The 19,493-nt window shown below is 46.0% G+C and overlaps 1 protein-coding gene across 7 annotated transcripts in view; it reads left to right on the top strand.

Moving 5' to 3' along the window:
- Positions 1-19,493, top strand: part of GALNT13 (polypeptide N-acetylgalactosaminyltransferase 13) — a 143,082-nt gene that overhangs the window by 14,758 nt on the left and 108,831 nt on the right. Inside the window, exon 1 of one of the 7 annotated variants that reach the window (XM_042783725.1) lies at positions 11,013-11,031. The exons of the other annotated variants lie outside the window; for them this stretch is intronic. The gene's annotated coding sequence lies outside the window, so the exon portion shown is untranslated. Of the gene's footprint in view, positions 1-11,012; positions 11,032-19,493 lie in introns of those variants that run through there. 7 annotated transcript variants of the gene reach the window in all.

Here is a 19,493-nt window from a genome sequence, read left to right as displayed (position 1 = left end):
GCATGTGTGAGCTGTCTGGTAGGTGAAGGAGATGGAGCTTGAGTACCGAATATTGAGAATATTCGCGAAGAGCAAGGAGTGCTGAAAGATAGCAGTGAAATAAAGTATAACCCGGTTTATTTACGGTGCGTGGCTCTTTGTGTGGTGATTTAAAGGTTGCAGTAGTGATTGCTTGTCTCTGTGGGATTGCAGATTTTCAGCGCACTTCAGAAGTCCGTGGCATGCTTAGATTTGCCAATTTGGTGCATTTTTATACTAGAACTTAATTTAATAAATGGCACTTTCCAATCACATAGCCTTTAAAGCCCTCAATTTTATTTATACTTAACGTTACGGGACCTCCGCAGCGGTGATGCTGTCTTGGCAGAAACGATGAAACTGTGTTGTCCAAGTTTGCGTTGTGGAGCCAGGCAGGAGATCAGATTCTGCGCTTGGGGACAGGTCTTGGCTCCCCTGAGGTCCACAAAAGTGCCTAGGGACTAGGACAAACAATATTTAAATAAAAACCCCCGAACCGCAAAAAACCTCCACCAACCACCCCCCGAAAATCCGACCAAAGCACAAATGAAAACCGCGTAGACCTCCAGGATATGACATCCTGCAGAATTATTGTAGTGGATTCAGCCATAAGTATCGCAGGCTCCTGCACCGAGGTAATTCAGTTCTCCAAAATGTGTTGAATTACAAGAACGATATTCTTTGTGTAATGTTGATATCTGAACACCAAATAAAACCTTAATCATAAGAGACTTTCTCCATTAAGTGATAAGAGCCCTTTGTAATAAAAACTTGTCAGTCTTTCATGGTTGAGGAATAACTTAACCGTGTTAAATTCTCTTGTTTTAGACTTTACATAGCAGCAATCTCCCTTATTTGTTACTTCAGTGGAAATCATAAGTTTAAATATGGTGTGTTGGGACTTAGCGCTCGCGGGTTCAGCAGTTGGTTCCACTTCTGATAGTCTTAAAATTTATCTGCATTAAATGATCCTGTTTTAAACTTCATAAAATGTCAATTTGCCTCATTTTGCTCCTCAGTGGAAGCCGTAACTCTGGGCTGAACGCGCCACGGCTCCGCTGCGGGCAGATTTCGCTGTTGGTAGGGGCGTGCTGGGAGCCTTGAATCGCTTTTTTTTTGCCACCAGCTGGAGGCAAAGGGATGGCGGGTGGTTTTTTTTTTTTCGCGGAGCCTGCGGGTGGTTTTGTCAGCAGCGCCGGGGGGCTGGGGCGGTTCCTCCCGCGGGGACACGCGTGTTCCTTGGGGGGACGGGGCAGGGGCGCCCACCTCGCGCTCCCCGGGGTTGTCTGCTCGAAGGGGAGATGTGGAAGTAGCAGCGCCGAGCAAAAACGGGGTCGGGGGAGGCGGCTTTTGTCGGCTTGCTTTGCTGTTTTGATGACTCACGGGTCTGTTTCTGTCTTGAAAGTTAAAGATTTGTATCACTGATAAATGCTCCATTCCAGCCTTTAGTTCAATTTCCTCAAGGATACTGTATCTGATGGTTTTCGTTATTTAGGTATCTGTAGAGTCCTGAGGGTTAGGTGCTTTAATCCTTATACGACAGGACAAGACAATGAAATTGAAATATATGCTGTGTGAAAAGCATTTGCATTTATATATTGTATTTGCTCTACTTCAGGAGTCCTTTCGTTCTTTCTGTTTTAAGGATGAGGAGCCGGGTTGCCCTGTTACGGCTGCAGAGCTGCCACAGTGTGTTTACCCCGCGCACCCCACTGGGGCCGAGGAGAAGAGTGCTGGGGGCATTTGTGTACATCCAAAAAGAAAACAGCAGGATAGGATTTGGTTGGTTGGGGCTTTGGGTATTTTCTTTGCTTTCATTGGAGTATTTTATTTTATTTTACTGCATGCTGGCAATTGCTATGAAGCTCGAGTCTACCTGTAGATAATTTTTTTTTTTTTCTTACAGAAAATGCACGTAGTTTTTCTTGCTGCTTTGTTGTAATTCTGAAGATGCTGGTGCTAAAGGAAAGCGCTATGCTATCTCTACGATGGGGATTTCTTTAACTGTCTTTTAACTGCTGGTTATGTCGTCTTTAATTAAATGGTTATGCTTGAAATAATTTTCTTCTGGGAATGCTTGTGACTTTCTGTAGATACAGTAATCGCTCTGATAGTCTGAGGGTGTACTTAAAATAAAAAAAAAAAAAATACAAAAGTGGTGGGGGGAAAGAAGCCAGAGTTGTGAACCACAAATTAGGCAAGGCAGATGGTACAACAGTAAACGCTGTTTATCTCGAGTTAAATTTTATGGTGTGATGACACAGTGAGACTTGGAGAAAAGAACTGCTTTCCCACAGGTAGCTCAAGCATTTCAATTGTAACTTCTAAACTAAACTGGCTGTGGTGTATTGTTTGTTAATGCTAGTTACAAGGAGTTAAAAAAAAAAAAAAATAAAAAATGTACTAAAACGATTCACTCAGGTGGTGTGATGGATGTGTATTATTTCAGTTAGTAGCGTAGAAAAGTAATTTTATAAAACCTTAAATATCGGGTATTTTGTAAAATGAACTTTGGCTGTAGATTCACTTAAAACTCTCTCGCTCTTCTGTGCAGGGCTGGGGTTTGAGGGTCCCTCTCCTGTGCCTGTGGGCAGACGTGGGGAACCACGGAGGGAGGGTGGAATATCCCGAGAGGCTGGCCCGTCTGATTCACTCGGCAATCCTTCGGAACTACCCACTAGCCCTCTGTGCTCGTGGCGGGTGGCCCGGAGGGTTTTGGGCTGAGCTGTGGCGCGGCTGGAGCTGCCCCAGCTGGTCCCACAGCCGGGGCTCGGGGCTCGCCTCGGGGTGTTGTCCACAGCTCGGGACGAGCGTGGCCACTGATCTCCTCGGGCCACCAATTCCAGAAACGTGGCACCCTCCTTTTTAAAAAAGTGGTTTGCTTATTTTCTTTTTTTCTCTTTTTCTTTTTCTTTTTCTTTTTCTTTTTCTTTTTCTTTTTCTTTTTTCTTTTTCTTTTTCTTTTTCTTTTTCTTTTTCTTTTTCCCTTTCCCTTTCCCTTTCCCTTTCCCTTTCCCTTTCCCTTTCCCTTTCCCTTTCCCTTTCCCTTTCCCTTTCCCTTTCCCTTTCCCTTTTCCCTTCCCTTTTCCCTTTTCCCTTTTCCCTTTTCCCTTTTCCCTTTTCCCTTTTCCCTTTTCCCTTTTCCCTTTTCCCTTTTCCCTTTTCCCTTTTCCCTTTTCCCTTTTCCCTTTTCCCTTTTCCCTTTTCCCTTTTCCCTTTTCCCTTTTCCCTTTTCCCTTTTCCCTTTTCCCTTTTCCCTTTTCCCTTTTCCCTTTTCCCTTTTCCCTTTTCCTTTCCCTTTCCTCTTTCCTCTTTCCTCTTTCCTCTTCTCTTCTCTTCTCTTCTCTTCTCTTCTCTTCTCTTCTCTTCTCTTCTCTTCTCTTCTCTTCTCTTCTCTTCTCTTCTCTTCTCTTCTCTTCTCTTCTCTTCTCTTCTCTTCTCTTCTCTTCTCTTCTCTTCTCTTCTCTTCTCTTCTCTTCTCTTCTCTTCTCTTCTCTTCTCTTCTCTTCTCTTCTCTTCCTTTTCCTTTTCCTTTTCCTTTTCCTTTTCCTTTTCCTTTTCCTTTTCCTTTTCCTTTTCCTTTTCCTTTTCCTTTTCCTTTTCCTTTTCCTTTTCCTTTTCCTTTTCCTTTTCCTTTTCCTTTTCCTTTTCCTTTTCCTTTTCCTTTTCCTTTTCCTTTTCCTTTTCCTTTTCCTTTTCCTTTTCCTTTTCCTTTATTTTTTTTTTCTTTTGGTGTCATCAAGCCCACTGTTTCCTGCCGCTGCTTCCGCAGAGCCCCAGGTACCCCACGCCGCTCCCGCAGCGGTTGGAAGCCGGCGCGTCGTGCTCTCTTCAGGCTGGGCAGCCGCCGTTCCTCCGGTCTTGCGTGATTATTTTCCGTCCGTCCCGTCCCCCCCCGCCTCTCCCCGCGGTTCTCCCCGCTCTCCTCCGGCGCCTCCCCACGCCCTGGCTACCTCCCCGTTTGTAATTCTCTGCAGCTCTCCTGCCGTCGGCGGCGAAGTGGAGCCAGGGAGAGGAGAATTGCGGTACAAGAACAGCTTAAAGGTCAACTAAATGCGAAAGTGGTACGATGAGAAAACAATAAGCTTCGCAGGCGCTAGGACTTCTCTTCCTGAAGAATTTCAGGTGCTTTTTTAAACAGTGGAGACGTGGCCGTTTCTAAAAGAAAATTTAAAAAGCCAGGAATTTTAAGAGTAGAAGTTAACAGCCTATTTCTTCTGCCGTATTGTAAGGTGTAATTAAAACCTGCTGCCAGAATGAAAGCGTAATTGCTAATGTGAATTATTATACCAAGGAGACCTACAACAAGGGAAAGTATCAGGTATGGGGTGACAGTGTGGAGCTCCCAACTCTATTTTCAGCTTCCTACTGCTTTTGTAGTCAGAATTGTTATACCATAAATGTGGAAAAAGTAAAAAAAAAAAAAAATAAAACCACCTTCCTAAATTATCACACAGGGTACAGTTAAAACAACTTTGAGAGACGGTACAAGTAGATAAACACTACCATCACTTTCATTTGTAAGTCTGAATTTTAGCTCTCAAATACTTCTACGCACACTTTTTATTAAAAATGCCTTTTGCTTTGAGCTTTCCATGGTTAAGGACGGCACTGCTGCCTTGGCTGGATTATGTGAAATCCTCGCCGTTACAGCAGAAATTCTGGGTTAGAACAATACTGAGCCCGTGGCGCTGGTACTTTCCTGTCCGGTCTGCTACCGGCGAGCTCGAGGCTTTGCTAAGCATTTGAGCGTGAGATTTAAGATTTCCTTCGGTGGCCTTACGGGAAAAGTTGTGCAAAAAACCTCTCGTGCTCAGAGTTCGCGGTGCGGGGGGGGGAGTGGCGGCAGCGGGCAGGAAATCTTTGGGCGGGCGCTGCCAGGAGGGCAGCAGCGTGCTGCGTGATGTTTGTGAAGGGAAGAAGCTTTAATGTTTCCAACTGTCGGAAGGTACCGGGGAGGGGTGAGGCTGTAGGTGTGCGCTGATGACAGGCGTACGTCCTCTGCTGCTGTTGCCAGGCCCGCTGCCGTGCCACGCCGTCACCTGGCTTCCCGGGTGCGACGGCCGGAGCGCTCTGGCTGTCGTCCCTCTTGGGTACCAGTTCTCCGAGCGGCAGAAATCATCCTACACGCTTCGAAGCCCTCTGTCAGGGAGGGGCGGAGGAAAAACTTGGGGGAAACTCTTTATCTAATAAGCTTTCAGGGGCTTGTGGATGGAAAAGGTCTCCGGTGATGGCAGAATCTGTTCAAGGGGTGGCCTGAGTTGCTGGTAAGCCAGTTACAAAAGTCATTTGTAGATTCTTCAGGTTTATGGGGTGGCTCTGCACTCGTGTTTTAGAATATACGCTTAGTCTGTAGAGTGCTTGGTCTTCCTTATGTTGGAGTGATAAAACCACACGAAGAAAATGATAAAAGTACACAAAGAAAATTATATAAATAACAAGTCCAGCCATAGAGCAGCAGAAGTAGTTGTAAGACGTGGCAGTGGGACTAGCTCCCTTTGGAGCTCAGGGGCAGGGTTTCAGTCACTTCACCCCAATCACCTCCTTGGTTTTTGCCTTTGCTAGTTAAAGCTTATCCTCTCGGACCGAAGATTGGAGACAAACATAGCTCATCAGTGAGCCTGGGCTGTAACGGGAGCCATCTCGTTTGTGTGTAAAATCGGGCTAATGCGCAGTTGTGCTTCTATTCCAGGCAAAAGTGCAGAGCTGAAGGCGGGGAGAATGAGCCCTCTCAGGGGGTGACTTCGGGGTGCTTTCGAGGGTGTCTTTTGTGAAAGTCTGGTGCAGGTCGGTGGGCCAGGCGAGGCTTTTATTTGCTTGTCTTCAAGCCACACGAGTAGGAGGGTTCTAAGTGTGTTCTCTTGACTGATTTGCCCTGTCTGCACCTTCTAGAAGGTCCACGGAGACGGGCTGGGAGCGGTGCTGCCCATCTCATCTCCTGACACAGGCAGGAGGGAAAGGGGGCCACAGAAAATGGCCTGGCAGACACAGTGTTTGCTCTCGCTCTCTCAAAAAAAAAAAAAAAAAAAAAAGCTGCCTTGCAACCCTGCAACTTGTGTTTCTATCCTGCAAGCTAAGAGGCTGGTAATGAGATTTCCGTAAGTACTTCTGGGAATTCCCCAATGATCATCTCCTCATTAATTCCACATGGTAGAGGGCTGCTGGCAGCCGCCCACCTCCTTTAATTGCTGCGGGGGCCGTCTGGGGTGGGCGCAGGGGAGGAGGGCAGGAGCTCGGGGGGTCAGCGGGGGAGGAGGGACGGATGGGGACGTGCTGGTTTGGGGAGGTGATCTCCTGTGATCTACGTGTGATCTGGTTTTCCAGCGCACAGACCTTCTCTTGGATCAAGTAGGGGCTCCTTGCGCTTGCTAAATTGTTACGGGATTAATTATTGCAGTCCAATGTAGTCGCTGGGTTATGTGGGGAGAAGGTTGGGGAAAAAAAAAAAAAAAAAAAAAAAAAAAGGCAATCTGTTAGGAAGAATTTTCATTCTGGCCAGCAGATTTGGAGGGGGGTGGGGGGTGCTACTTGATGTTTGTGTCGCAGTGTAAAAGCAAACGGGTGCACGCGCAGAGCCATGGTGCGCTTTAGAAGAGAGGAGGAAAGGACTGTGAGTTAATGAATCGTTTTGCTTTAGCTTTGGCAGTTCTGGAGTCGGGCCCTGAATCCCTCTGCCCATCCTCTCCTTTAGCAAAGAGTGTAAGAAGATTGAGGGGCCGGGGGCGAAGCACGGGTGCCAAATCGGGGTGCTCTGTGCCTCAGGCCGCCAGGAGAAGCCTTTGCTGGGAGGAGGGGGTGAGATGCACCCAGTAAGTGTGCAGCCCCCCCCTCTCGGGGCTCCTGGGCTGACGTGCCCCGTGTTTCGCACGAATGCAGCCAGCCCGAGCTCGGGGCGAGCGGGTTCTCGGAGTGAAGCGATGGGAAAAATCCCGTCGCCCGATTATCCTTGGGAAAGGCTGCTCCCGGGGTGGGAGCGGGGGCCGGTACGAGGAGAGGAGCGCTGTGCTTGGGTCCTGAGCTCTCCTCTCTTCCCAGGGCAGCACAGGGGGGCCTTCCCCCCTCACTCATCACGCCGTGTTTCGATCTAGCTCTGCATGAGCACCGAGTTACTGATGGCTGTGCTGGCCGCTACAGGACGGACATGGAAAGGTTCACTCTGAAGTTATTTCCCAAAGCGACTTCGGATTCTTCATTTCGTGGAAAGGTGCTTTCTTGAGTCCACGCTCACCCTTCTTCAGATATTGAAATGCGAGTCTTTGATATTAACTTTTATAATGCTGAGACATTCACGACTATGAGAGCAGCTATGGTTGTTGACGGGTGTTGGCTTTGCTAGCTCTAGATTCATGCAAGTTAAGAGAAACAAAGTAAAGAAAGGGCAAAGAAGTAAAAGCCTTTCTGCCTAGTCAGCTTGGGAACATTGAAGAAACCCAGGAGGCCATCGGCTACATACAAATGGGATTAAATTTTCCTTTTCCCCGCTAAAGGACAGCGTATGTCCATTGTGTATCAGTTGGGGGGGCCCAGCCCAGGGCACCCCATTCAGGGTCTGCGTCGTGCCGTTCCCGCGGCTTGGGCCGAGCGCTGCGAGGGCAGGGGGGGTGGGTTTGGCTGCGTTTGCTCCCCCCCCGGGCACGGGGAAGATCCAGCCGCTGCCCCGGCTCTGCCAGCGCCCCGTGCGGCATCGCTCGGGCCGCGCAGCCGGAGCCGAAATTCCCGCACGCCTGGCTTGTGCCGGCTCCTAAATGCCACGGATAATCTTTTACAGGTGAAGAGGAGCGGTGTGAGGCTTATTAATGCTTGAAAATGTTATCGGCTCTGGCGAGGAGAAAAAAAAAAAAAAAAAAAAAAAAGCATTAACCTTCTGATTAAACAAATAGTATCTAAATGAATTTTAATTTAGTTTTCAACCTCTGTGTTTTACTTTCCCTTATTGCTATTCTGAAACCTTTTGGAACAAGTCTACGAAGCGCCTTCACGCGCTGCAGGAGGAATTCAGGCCTCTCTGTGCTTGATTTCACTATGCCTGTGTGGAAGTCCCCTGGATATCACCGCTTTAATCAGTATTTCTTCCCTTGTCTTGCAGATTTTTTGTTCTTAAATGGGTTCTTTTCCAGGAACACAAGTAATTACATTCATTGTTGTGCATTAGTTACTTATTACTGTAGCTTGTGGAGCTGACGAGTTTAAATTTGTTTGAAGTCTATTAATCTTTAGACCCTATACGACACACTACCATAAGGATGATGCTAACACATCCATTAATTTAGCTAATGCTTTACAAAATTGACAATTTTCTCATCTGTTGCAGCCATACATAACTGCTGAAACACACACAACATGTCACGCCCCCACAAAACCTCTTCAGAAGAATAAACATATTTATGTAGCCTCTAAATGCAGTCTGTTTTCCTGCAGACTTCATGCTGTGCTGAAAATAAATTTAACTGAGTTTTAGAAGCACATGTTTAAAACATAATTAAAGTGAGTTTACATAGAAATTTCTTCTTCTTTGCTTGCCCACATACATGCACGCTCACGCTAATTCCTTGACTGGGAAACCATCTTTGCTTTCAAGTTCATTTCATCCGAGATCTGATAATTTTTGACTACTGGGTTTCTATTTTTGCATTTGACAAATTCGTTTTTGTTGACAGCGCATTTCCTGTCCCTCTTCTGTCTTACTAGATTAATTTTTGCCACTGTAGTCTTTCAGATCTTCTTTGGTTGTTCTTATGTAAAGAAGGACCCGGAGCTGCTCGAGCGGGGCCAGAGGAGGCCACGGAGATGCTGGGGGGGCTGGAGCAGCTCCCCTGGGGGGCCGGGCTGAGAGAGTTGGGGGGGTTCAGCCTGGAGAAGAGAAGGCTCCGGGGAGCCCTTCGAGCGGCCTCCCAGGGCTTAAAGGGGGGGCAGGAGAGGTGGGGGGGGACTCTGGGTCAGGGGGTGGGGATGGGATGAGGGGGGACGGTTTTGCACCGAAAAAGGGCAGATTTAGGTGAGCTCTGAGGCAGAAATCCTTCCCTGTAGGGGGGGGGAGGCGCTGGCCCAGGGTGCCCAGAGCAGCTGTGGGTGCCCCCTCCCTGGAAGGGTTCAAGGCCAGGTTGGACGGGGCTGGGAGCCCCCTGGGCTGGGGGAAGGGGGCCCTGCCCGGGGCAGGGGGGGGCACTGGGGGGGCTTTCAGCTCCCTCCCCACCCAAACCATTCCATAATATTCACTTTTTTCTAACCTAGGTTGGTATTCTGTGGAGTTGTTACTCTTTTAACTTTGCCACGTTAACGCTTCTCATTAGAGGTCTGATTAGGCTCCCGTGTCCGTGGGTTGCTCACCACCATGTCCCCCTCGGCTCCCACCGCCCATCCTAGCCGGCGGCACGGCAGCCTGCGCGCAGGAAAATCCCGTGCCTTCGTGTAACCCCCCCTGGTGCTTCTAGTCCCGATGGTCAAAGGCTTTTAAGTGAGAGGTAGCCTCTAAGAAAGGGTAACGCATCTTTTGTTTCTCGGCTGATAGAGCTGGAAGGGAAAATGCAAGCTTTCCCGGCACGCAGGAACCTGAGGAAGGTCCATCTATCAGCTGATCTAATGAAAACTCTTCCCTGCCTCCCCCCAACCCTCGTTAGGATGAGCTTAGTGGAAGCACAGCCAATTGCTGAGGATCTCTTTTTTGGGGTATCACCGGGCAGTCGCTTCGTTCTCATGAAATAAGTTTACAGAGGCGATGATGAGCTGCTGTTAAGGCGGTGATATCGATTGGCAGGTAATCAAACACAAATTGTTGTTACTCCTCACCGCCGGTGACGCAGTTCCCAGGGCAGGATGTACCCTGTTTTTTTGTTTTTTTGTTTTTTTTTTTTTTTTTTGTTTGTTTTGTTTTGTTTTTGTTTGTTTGTTTTTGGTTTTTTTGTTTGTTTTTTTTTTTTTTTTGTTTGTTTTTTTTTTTGTTTTTGTTTTGTTTTTGTTTTTTTTTTTTTTTTGTCGTATCTAACAAGCAAACGTATGCTGGAAGGTGACACAAATGAAGTTGCAGCTCAGCGCTGAAGCCTTTGAAATACTCTTAACGTGTCAAAGAAGCGAGGGTCAACTGGCCGCCCTTACTCTGGGGAGCAGTGGGGGCCCTGGAGGCAGCCTTCCCCCCCCGGCGGCCGGAGGAAGGCCTCCTCCACCTGCCATGGGTAAACTTCAATCCGATTAACCCCACCCTAACTTTATTTTCCTGTCCAATATTAATAAGGTCTAAATATCGCTGATCTCCTAATCAGAAGGCTTGGATTTTATGTTTTATTTTTCGCCGGTAGGCACGCTTGTATCTTTGTGCATGCTGGAACTAAATAGTAAATTGTAATCTGAAACGCCAAACTCTGCGGGTGGTGTGGGAAGGCCCTTCCCCTGCTCGGATATGAAATAGGAAAGGGAGAGAAGATGGAAATCCCAGAGTTTTTCATTTAGGAGGCAGTTCAGTACTTTATTCCGGCCCCGGGAGAGGGTGGTCCACGTTGCTCTGCTCCCAAAGGTTCATCTTGGTTGCATTTGGGCACAGAAACTGTGTGGAAATGTAAGGCATAATTTCGTGCTTAACTTGTTTCAGCGGAGTGCTGGAAGATGTTTTGTCATAAATTTAAGAAAATGTCTTTTCTAAAAAAGAGGCTGCTCATCTAATATCAGAAGGAGGAAGGTTCTAGAGATTGAGAAAGGAATATTTGTCCTCCCCAAATTCTTCATCTCCTAAACTTAGTCAAGAGTCCAGAGCAAACGTATTTTCCATGGCTGCTACTCAGCCATTTTTGTGGCTAATGTTAAACTTCAAACTCCTTTTGTCTTTGTTTTAAAATCAGAGTGAACTTGCTCTCTCGCTGCAAGTTTCCTCCTTTTTTTTTCCCTGCTGGCTGTGGGGCTGTGCTGCCAGCCTGGCTGCCAGGAGATAAACCGCTCGTGGGTTTATTTAAATGAAAAACTACAGCGCTGCTGACTCGCGGTGATGGCCTCGTGCGACGCTGCGCTTCCAGCAAAGGAAGAGGGGTAAAATGCAAGCTCATTTTAGAATTATTGGGTTTTTAATGTGAATACATTCATCCTAGCCATGACTTAGTGTAATGAATTTCCTGGCTCTGTAGCGCAGCTTTAGCGCAGATTCCATAAGAGCAATGAATATATGGCAGGAATCGGGGGAAGGTGACTCTTCTCAGGTTAAAAAAAAAAATGGTTCTCAACGAAACTTCATGTAGGTTCAGCTGGGAAATAGTGACAAGATAAATACTGCCTAATTTAATTATATGGATTTTTTTTTTTTTTTTTTCTTTTTACAGTTCTGGTTTTCCATTGAAATATGTTGCAAGCTGGAAGACGTTACCTGTGATATTGTCCTAATTTTCATTGGAGCCATTTCTCTTACAGCTTTTCTGACTTTCATTACCCAAGCAAGGTTCTTTTTCTCAGCGTTTGCTGTTAAACAAGAACCCTCGGTACATTTACAGATATGTGTTTGTGGTTGTACTATTTTCTTCTCCAGGAACATCTTTCGGGAAATATATTCCATCGAAAACTAAGCTTTGAATATAAACCATAGAAAAAATTAATATATATCTGTGTTGTGTGTCGTTAATAACAAATTACTTTTAAAATGGTTTTATGTGTTTTTTTTTTTTTTCTTTTAGCAGCTCATGATTTATATAAAAAGAATGTGCCAGTAAAGTGTCATCTATTGTATCGTGAGCTCTTCTTAAAAATACAATGCTGTACTGATCATCCCTGCTGTCCTGTATAAATGCGATCAGCCTGACTGAATTTGTCTATATAAACAGCCTCTTGTGTTTTTGTTTTTTTTTTTTTTTCCTTAATCTATTTCAGCAATTAAAAATGCATGAAGTGCTTTAATGAAGCCATCCGGCGTTTGCACGTAGGATGCAGTTTCTTGGAAGAGTGATTAGTTTTGTGTGTGCAGGGATTACTGGCTCTGCACAGACTGATACCGTGCTGGCGACCAGCAGTTGGTGGGGTGACGCGGCGTATCGGGCTCGTCGTAGGCTGGGCAGAAGGCGCCGTGCATCCAGGGCCTTTTCTCACTGACTGGAAAAGCAGAAAAGTTTCTGTTTTCAATTCTAAAGCAGATGTCATCTTAAAAAAAAAAAAAAAAAAAAAAAAAAAAAAAAAAAAAAAGTGGACTTAGTTAGTCTAAATGTATTTTAGAAAAGCTAAGTTACACGTTCCTATGTATAAAATGCCTTTTAATATCTTACAGTTTAGCTTGACAAAAGCAGTATTTGCACTCCTCTGAAACAACAGAAGAGCTATTTATGGAATTACCCAGTCCAGTTCTAGTCTCTTAACGATTCTTTTAAAGGGGGAGCGTTTTTTGCTTTACAAAAGACAACTCACAGAAGTTCTCCACATGCCTCCATTCGAGCGATTTGTCCCAAATTGCAATTATGATGCGATTCATTCGTGAGGTCCCTGTCCCCTCAAGTTGCATGGTTTATGTTTTAACTTTCTCTTTATATGCTCGACACAATGCACCCAACATATATATTGTGAGTGTAGGCAGTATATGTCTGTGTGTCACCACAGACTTGCAGTTACGGTATTTTTAATGTGGCACTCTGGTATCTCCCTTTTCGGCGATGCTGTGGTTAGCATCTTTTGCAAGGGAGGACTGAAAAGGAAAGTGAAGTTTCGGAATCAGTTACGGTCCTCCAGTTTTAATTGCTGTCGTCCCACAGTCAGGTTTGTTAGTGCCCTTCATTCCTGCTCCTGGGTGGTGCTCAGTCATCATTCACAGCGAAGGGCTCAGGAAAAAAACCTGCTTTTCCTGCTAAATGTATTCATAGCGATGGATGGGGGTTTCCTCTTTTTTTTTTTTTTTTCATGGTGTAGTCCAGCTAATTAATTCTAGGCAGCACTCACGTAAATATGTGAAATTCGTATTTTAGGAAATTTCAGATTAAGTAGGAGTCCTGTAAACAGCGTATCGCAGGTCACTGATCTGAGGCAACTAATACAGATTTTATGCTGAATGAGGTTGGTGTGGGGACTGTGGTTTGCATGCAGTGAATTGGCCTAATGGGAAGATCGATAGACATTATTTTTTCTGCCTGATTCTTCTCTTGTCTGTAAATCAAAACTTCCTCTCCTGCAGATGTTACGTGTGTGCTCCTCTTATAAGTGTAGATTGCTTTGGGTTTGGAAAGCCAATTTCTAACGGTGTTCAGGTACAAGTTTGAATTTTTCAGATATTTTACTGTTAGGAGACTTTCTAGTTTAAACTCAGATTGCGTATTTTTTCTAGTTATATTTTTTCTTTTTTTTGCGTATTTTTTCTAGTTATATTTTTTCTTTTTGCCCCCCCACCCCCACCCCCGTGCCTCTTTAGGGTGTAATATGTATTGACTTAATTTTACTTACCGCTTTCTGTACAGACCAGTCACTTGGCTGGTTTATGTAGGTGGGAAACTATGGATTAAGTCAGTCAAGGATGGGATGTGTTACTGTTATGAAAAGGATAATCTGGTCCTTTCTTCATCCTTAGATAGCTCTTCCTAATAGGATTAAGGTGGATGTGTGTGGCCTGCAAGCTGATGTTTAAAATATGTTGCAAATAATAAAACCTGAAGAATTTAAAGCCTGCAAGTTAAAAAAAAGGTACCTGTTAATACTACGGATCGTCCCGCTGTCATTTAAGACTAAATCAGATGTGATTTCATATCAGTGTGGCCCTTAACCTCGTTATTAATTCAGGGATGCTCTTTCTGGAGTTGATTACCAGTTCTGTAGCTGTTTATATTACACAGCGTCTTCAGGGTTTTTTTTTTTGTTTTTTTGTTTTTTTGTTTTTTTCTGTATTTCTGAATAATAAACCATGCTAACAGATGGCAAGGAGAAATGAAAATAGATTTGTAGCCTTTAATTGGAAATGAGAAACATTTTTCCAGGTTGCTTTCAGTATCCATCTCTCTCGTGTTTTCCTAGCTACTTACCAAATCCTGGTGCACGTTCACGTTCCCTCTTGCTGGGAAGCGACTAATTAGGCTGATGCATAATTTTGCCCAACGCACAACCCGTCTGTGGGGGAGAACGGCGTGTCCTTGGAGGCTCTAGGCCCCGTGGGAATCCGTTTTTTTTTCAGCTTGCTGCTTTTGCTGGCGTCGGGTCTCGCTTCGGCGGCGGAAAGCAGGAGGGCGAAGGCGGCGGGTTCTTATTAATACTCTAACCATGAATTCTGAACTGTTCTGTCCATTATTTTGTAGACATGTTCATTTTTTAACTTTCCAGTTCTTCCTTTTTTTCATCAACAGAGTTAATTTATACTTCACACTTGCTGCAGTTAAAACTCCTGGGTATCTCTGTCCTTTTCTGTATTACTGCACAAAGTTTAGTAAACTCAGTTTTACTAGCCACAGAAGGCATTTTATTTCTGTGATGGATTCTGTGTGTGAACACAGTCACCGATCACACCCTGAAGAATCACAGGTGCGTGCTTGTTTTATCATTCGTTATTTTATAGTTATTTTATCAGTCGTCGTGTGCAAGTCTAGAAAGGACCGGCTTAAGTCTAAAATTCAACAGGAATCTCTTCCTAGACCGCTGTGATTTACTGTCTGTGGGAACTGTCGATCTTCCTTTTCTTTTACGTATATCGCGAGTTTTCGTAGTTTGTGACATGATAGTAGGGGACTTACTACAGCCTCCACAAGTTAGTAAGTTTAAATTAGTGATAAAAAGAAGATTTAGTGCCAAGCAGACACCATGATTTAGGTCAACAGGCCTAGACAGGGAAGTGCTTCTCTTGATAATGTAGAACTTTTCAGTAGCTTTTTTTATAAGGGAAGTTGAACTGTGATTCTTTTGGGTGAAGAGAACTTTCGTTTTTGCACTTAATTTTCATTACGCTTAATACAGCCCAATATTTGTTAAAAAGGTATATAAATCTCTACAATCACGTCAAATTTCGCTGATTTCTTTGCAATAATGAAATACTTCCTTACGACTGTTTTTCGTGTAGGGAACCGTTCGATAAGTGGAACATAGCAGTAATTAGGGCGAAAGTGCAACGTTCGAAGCTGCCGAGAGATACGGAGCTTCACGTCCCGGGCGCTGCTGTTACTCACAGGGACCTGTTTGCGCACCGTCTTTCCTTTATAAAAGGTGGTGATTTTACACGGGAACTTCCCAAGCTGCCTCTTGCTGGGTTTTGAGTCTCTTTGCCAAGGTCGGATTTGCCCGTCCCGTCTCCTCTAGCGTGGCTGGTTGCCCGTCCGGGCGTGCGGCTTCCCCACCCGCGGGGGGTCCCTCTGTACCACCCCGCCAGCGTAAAAAATCCTGCACGTCCCCCTTCCCATCTGTAAGTGGGTTTTGCCCCTTGCAAAGAGGAGTGTGAGTTTTTCAAGGAGACGGGAGATTTCTTAAGTAACTTCAGGCTTATTCACAAGTCGGTGGCTCTTCAGGAGGAAGCTCTTTTCATTTTTCTTTCACCAAAAGAACGTTTGCTGGGCTAGACCAAAGTACGTCGCGTCTGTGCGCAAGTGATTGATAACTGCTGCTGAAATATGACATAATTACCCGTCAAGCCTCATCTCAAATACCAATTAGGGTAATGGATGGTGCTCTGCGTGCATCCCGGCTGCGGGCTCAGCGGGTCGCTTCAGGTGGCGGTCGTCCTGGAAGCAATTAATCCCGGTGCTCATAACTAACTCACCGGACGCGCACACATCGAATCGCTCTTCCTCGGCCTTAGGGCTGCTTTTGCTACCTGCCGGCGGGTGCTGAGGGGAAGCCCTGAGAGAAGGGGGATTTGGGGACGTGGAGGAGGAAGCCTGCGGCCCTCAGCCCCGCTTTTCACGAGCCGAGAAGATTCAAGAAATCCTTTTCTCACCAGGCTTTTGCCTCGTTTAGGTATAGCACGGTAGACCAAAAAACGTTGAGTTGTTCAGCCCTGCAGGAAGAAAGCGCAGAGCGACCACAAAGGATCTTTTACTAAAGATTTACTGGAGATATGTGTAACTAAATTCAGGCAGCTATTAAATATTGCCTCTTTCATAAATGTGGAAAAAGCAAACCTGTTAATGAAAGCAGATAAAATGCTGAGATAGAAAAACTGTATGTCAGTAGTGGTTTGACTTTATGAGGCACTTTAAAATACTGGAATGCCAGCCAAGCAGGTCAGGGAAGGTTCAGAAACTAAAAATAAATGCCTCTTATTTTCATACCATTCAATTACTCTCTCTTTAATATTCTTTTGCAGAAGTCTGGTTTCGCTGTCACTGTTAATCTTACATTTCTTACTCTGCCTTTACTTCAGTATGTTTGGCTTTATTTGTGATGGTGATTTTTTTTTTTTTAATAAAGCGCCGCTACTGCTGCAGCAAAAAATGATGCAAATTTATGTACGTGAACTCGTTTGAGAAAGATCTGTGCAGGCCGATAGAGCCACAGGCGGTAGTTACATGGAGTGTAGGCCATGCCCTTAAGGCAGTAGAAAATATTCTTATAAAGAGCAACCATCGCGTGGTGCCCGTGGTGGGCAGGAGGGCAGCGGGAGCCCAGGGGGGACCCCCCGAAGCGAGGGACTCTCTGAAATGTGGCCCCCAAATGCGTGGCAGGCCCCATCCTCCCTCACCCTGCTTCCTGCTGATTGAGTGCTTAGCATCAGTCAGGTACTTCCGTTACGTTTAAGTTAATACCGAGACACTAATACGTCTTTCCTCGGTTGTTGCTCATAATCATTTTTAGAGAGAATTCCGGTGAAATTTGTGGTTCTCTGCAAGGTGAGCACCTTCCACTTTTCTTCCCTCAGCTGTTCCCAAGGCGGCCTTATCCCCGCTCTTTCCTCCGATGGCTACGCTCCACGGTTCTGAAACAAAAAGGGGCCCAAACAATCGGCCTCAAACCCAAGTTGGCTTCTGAGTGAATTCCCCGACCAGCAATCAGCATCTTATCCGCAGACTGAAGCAACCAGTATCTTATCAGCATGAAAATGTAACCCTGGGAACAATCCTTGGGAACTATAAGTAAACAACAGGAAGTAACTATAAATCCCAAATGTAAAGAAAAACAGAAACTCCTCAGACATGCCCGGATCCTGGCCAGATCCGGACACGCCTGAGTGAGGCATATCAATCTACCAGATATCTCCTGTGCGTTTTGTTTAGACTTGTTTGTTAAACTGTACAAAAGCTGGACCCTCTCCCAGCACAGACGCAGACCTCCCCTACGAGCGGACGCCCTGCGTGGGGCTTCCCAGCTGCCGGGACAGGCTCTGCGACCCTTCGCTGGGACGGGGCTCCCCAGCTGGTGCACGGGTCTGGATGATGGTAAAGTAGGAGGGCAATTGGTGATGGATCTTTCTTAATCACTATAGCTAGCTTTAAATAGTAATGTCTAGGTGCATTCCCTTGCTTATTCTTTCTGCTATTTCTCCTATAGTAAAATTTCTATTTCTACTAAAGTAAAATAAGCCTATTTCTTTAGCTTGGTGTCTGTGTCCTTTGTGTTAACCCCGTCAATTGGCAAAACAGTTTCCAACTACAACTTTGAGAGGGAGAACCACCCCGGAGGAGCGGGCTAACAAGAGCCTGGTGAAGGTCAACAAGGCCAAGCGTAAGGTCTTACTCCTGGGAGAGCATAACCCAGGAGTGCAGCACGGGCCGGGATCTACCCGGCTGGGGAGCAGCTCTGGGGAGAGGGACCTGGGGGGCCACCGAACGCCGTCGGGAGCGAGCAGAGGGGTGCTGCTGCGGCAAAGCAAAGCCAGCTTGGGCTGCATCAGCGAGGGCATCGCCAGCAGAGCTACAGAGGTCGCTGTCCCACGCTACTCAGCGCTTGTCAGGCCACCCCTGCAGTGCTTTGGTCGGTTCTGGGCCCTGCTACTGCAACAAAGCTGTGGCCAGGCTGGGGAGAAGCCAGAGGAGGGTCACAGAGCTGAGCAAGGGCCGGGGGAGGGCTGAGAGAACTGGATTTCTTCAGCCTTAGGAGGAGAAGGCTGAGAGGAGACCTTATCCCCATGTTCCAGTATTTGAAGGGTGGCTCCGAAGAAGACGGAGGCTCCCTGTGTGCAAGGAGTCCCGTGGAAGAGACAAGGGGTAACGGGTACAAGTTACACCTGGGGAGATTCCAACTGGACACAAGAGGAAGATGTTTCACCATGAGAACAACCAGCCATGGGAATAATCTCCCCAGGGCAGAGGTGGATTCCCCAGCACTGGACCCTTTTAAGATGCAGCTGGGCAGGGTGCTGGGCCGGCTTGTCTAGACCGGGCTGTGCCCAGAAAGGTTGGACCAGCTGATCCTTGAGTCCGGCCTTGAAGCCGACCTGGGGTCTGATGGTCCTATGATGATAACGAAGAGTTAGTGAAGGCAGCGTAGAGCGTGGGAGGTTTTTGGGCTTTGCTGTTGTAAACGTGCCCTGACCGGTGCCTGGGGTGCCCCGCGGGCCCAGCTGAGCTCCGTGGAGCAGCGTCTTCCGAGGGCCTGGGTGGAGGGGAAGAGGGTGATTACTTGTGAAACAGGATTACAGCGAAACCATTTGGCAGCGTAATGAGGAGCAACGTATTTAGTTTCTTCTTTCGGAGCCGATAACGCAACTGTGGAGAATCGAGAGAGGCTGAGGTTTCACAACACCTTTCCGCAGCCGACTGACAGGCTTTTTCAGAGATTCTGTGATTACCTAATATCGGGGCTTTCGCGTTGCTTCATTCTCTAGTTTGTCTTGAAGTCCATTATAGTGGAAAATTAAAGCAAGCAATACCTGGAGATGCTGTATTTTTTTTTGAAAAAGATACGAGCCTTGCATTGTCATGTACCTAAAGATACTGTTTATTAACTGATGAGATATCGTGCAGTAAGATTTGAAGGGGAAGGGCTAGAGTGGATAATTGTTTTTATCCTCTTGAAAGCAGTTTGACTGCTCAACCCAGTCTCTGTTTTTTTTTAACTCTGTATTACAGCTGATTTGCTAAAAAGAACAGTTATGGTTCTGAATTGCGTTGAACTAGCGTGATATTTAATCACTGTGAATTTTTATCAAAATCTAGCAGTAGCTGTTACTGCAGTGTGATAGCAAAGGCTCGTGATTGTGGACACCTTTTACCTTTAAACTGCGTTGTTTAACTGTGTGTAGGTTTCTTATTTATGAAGAATGTTCCTGAGAGTTGATGTATTTTTTTGAGAAGGTGCCTCCTTTCAGATCTTCGCTTAGAAATGGCAGCCAGTAGGCTTCACATCCATCCTAAATGCTATTGTTTCTTAAATCTGATGTTCAGTTTATTTATTCTCTCACTCCAGATCCCCTTGCACCTCTTGGGGCATTCTGCCTTGAGGCTATCAGTAGCAGAGTCGATGTAGGCTGGTATGTCTCCAGACAATATGTGTAGCAGGAATGCTAAAAAAAGTGTATTTATGTCAGAAGTTACAATGAGTTCTGATGCTTTTAGTAGTGGAAAGCAGCATTCGTTTTTTTTCAGAATCATGAAACTCTTATGTTGAGAAATACT

This window comes from Tyto alba, unplaced genomic scaffold (genome assembly GCF_018691265.1).
Source record: "Tyto alba isolate M040663 unplaced genomic scaffold, T.alba_DEE_v4.0 Super-Scaffold_7, whole genome shotgun sequence".
Lineage (NCBI taxonomy): Eukaryota > Metazoa > Chordata > Aves > Strigiformes > Tytonidae > Tyto > Tyto alba.
The sequence above is the reverse complement of the archived record's forward strand: the minus strand, read 5'-3'. Positions and strand labels throughout refer to the sequence as shown.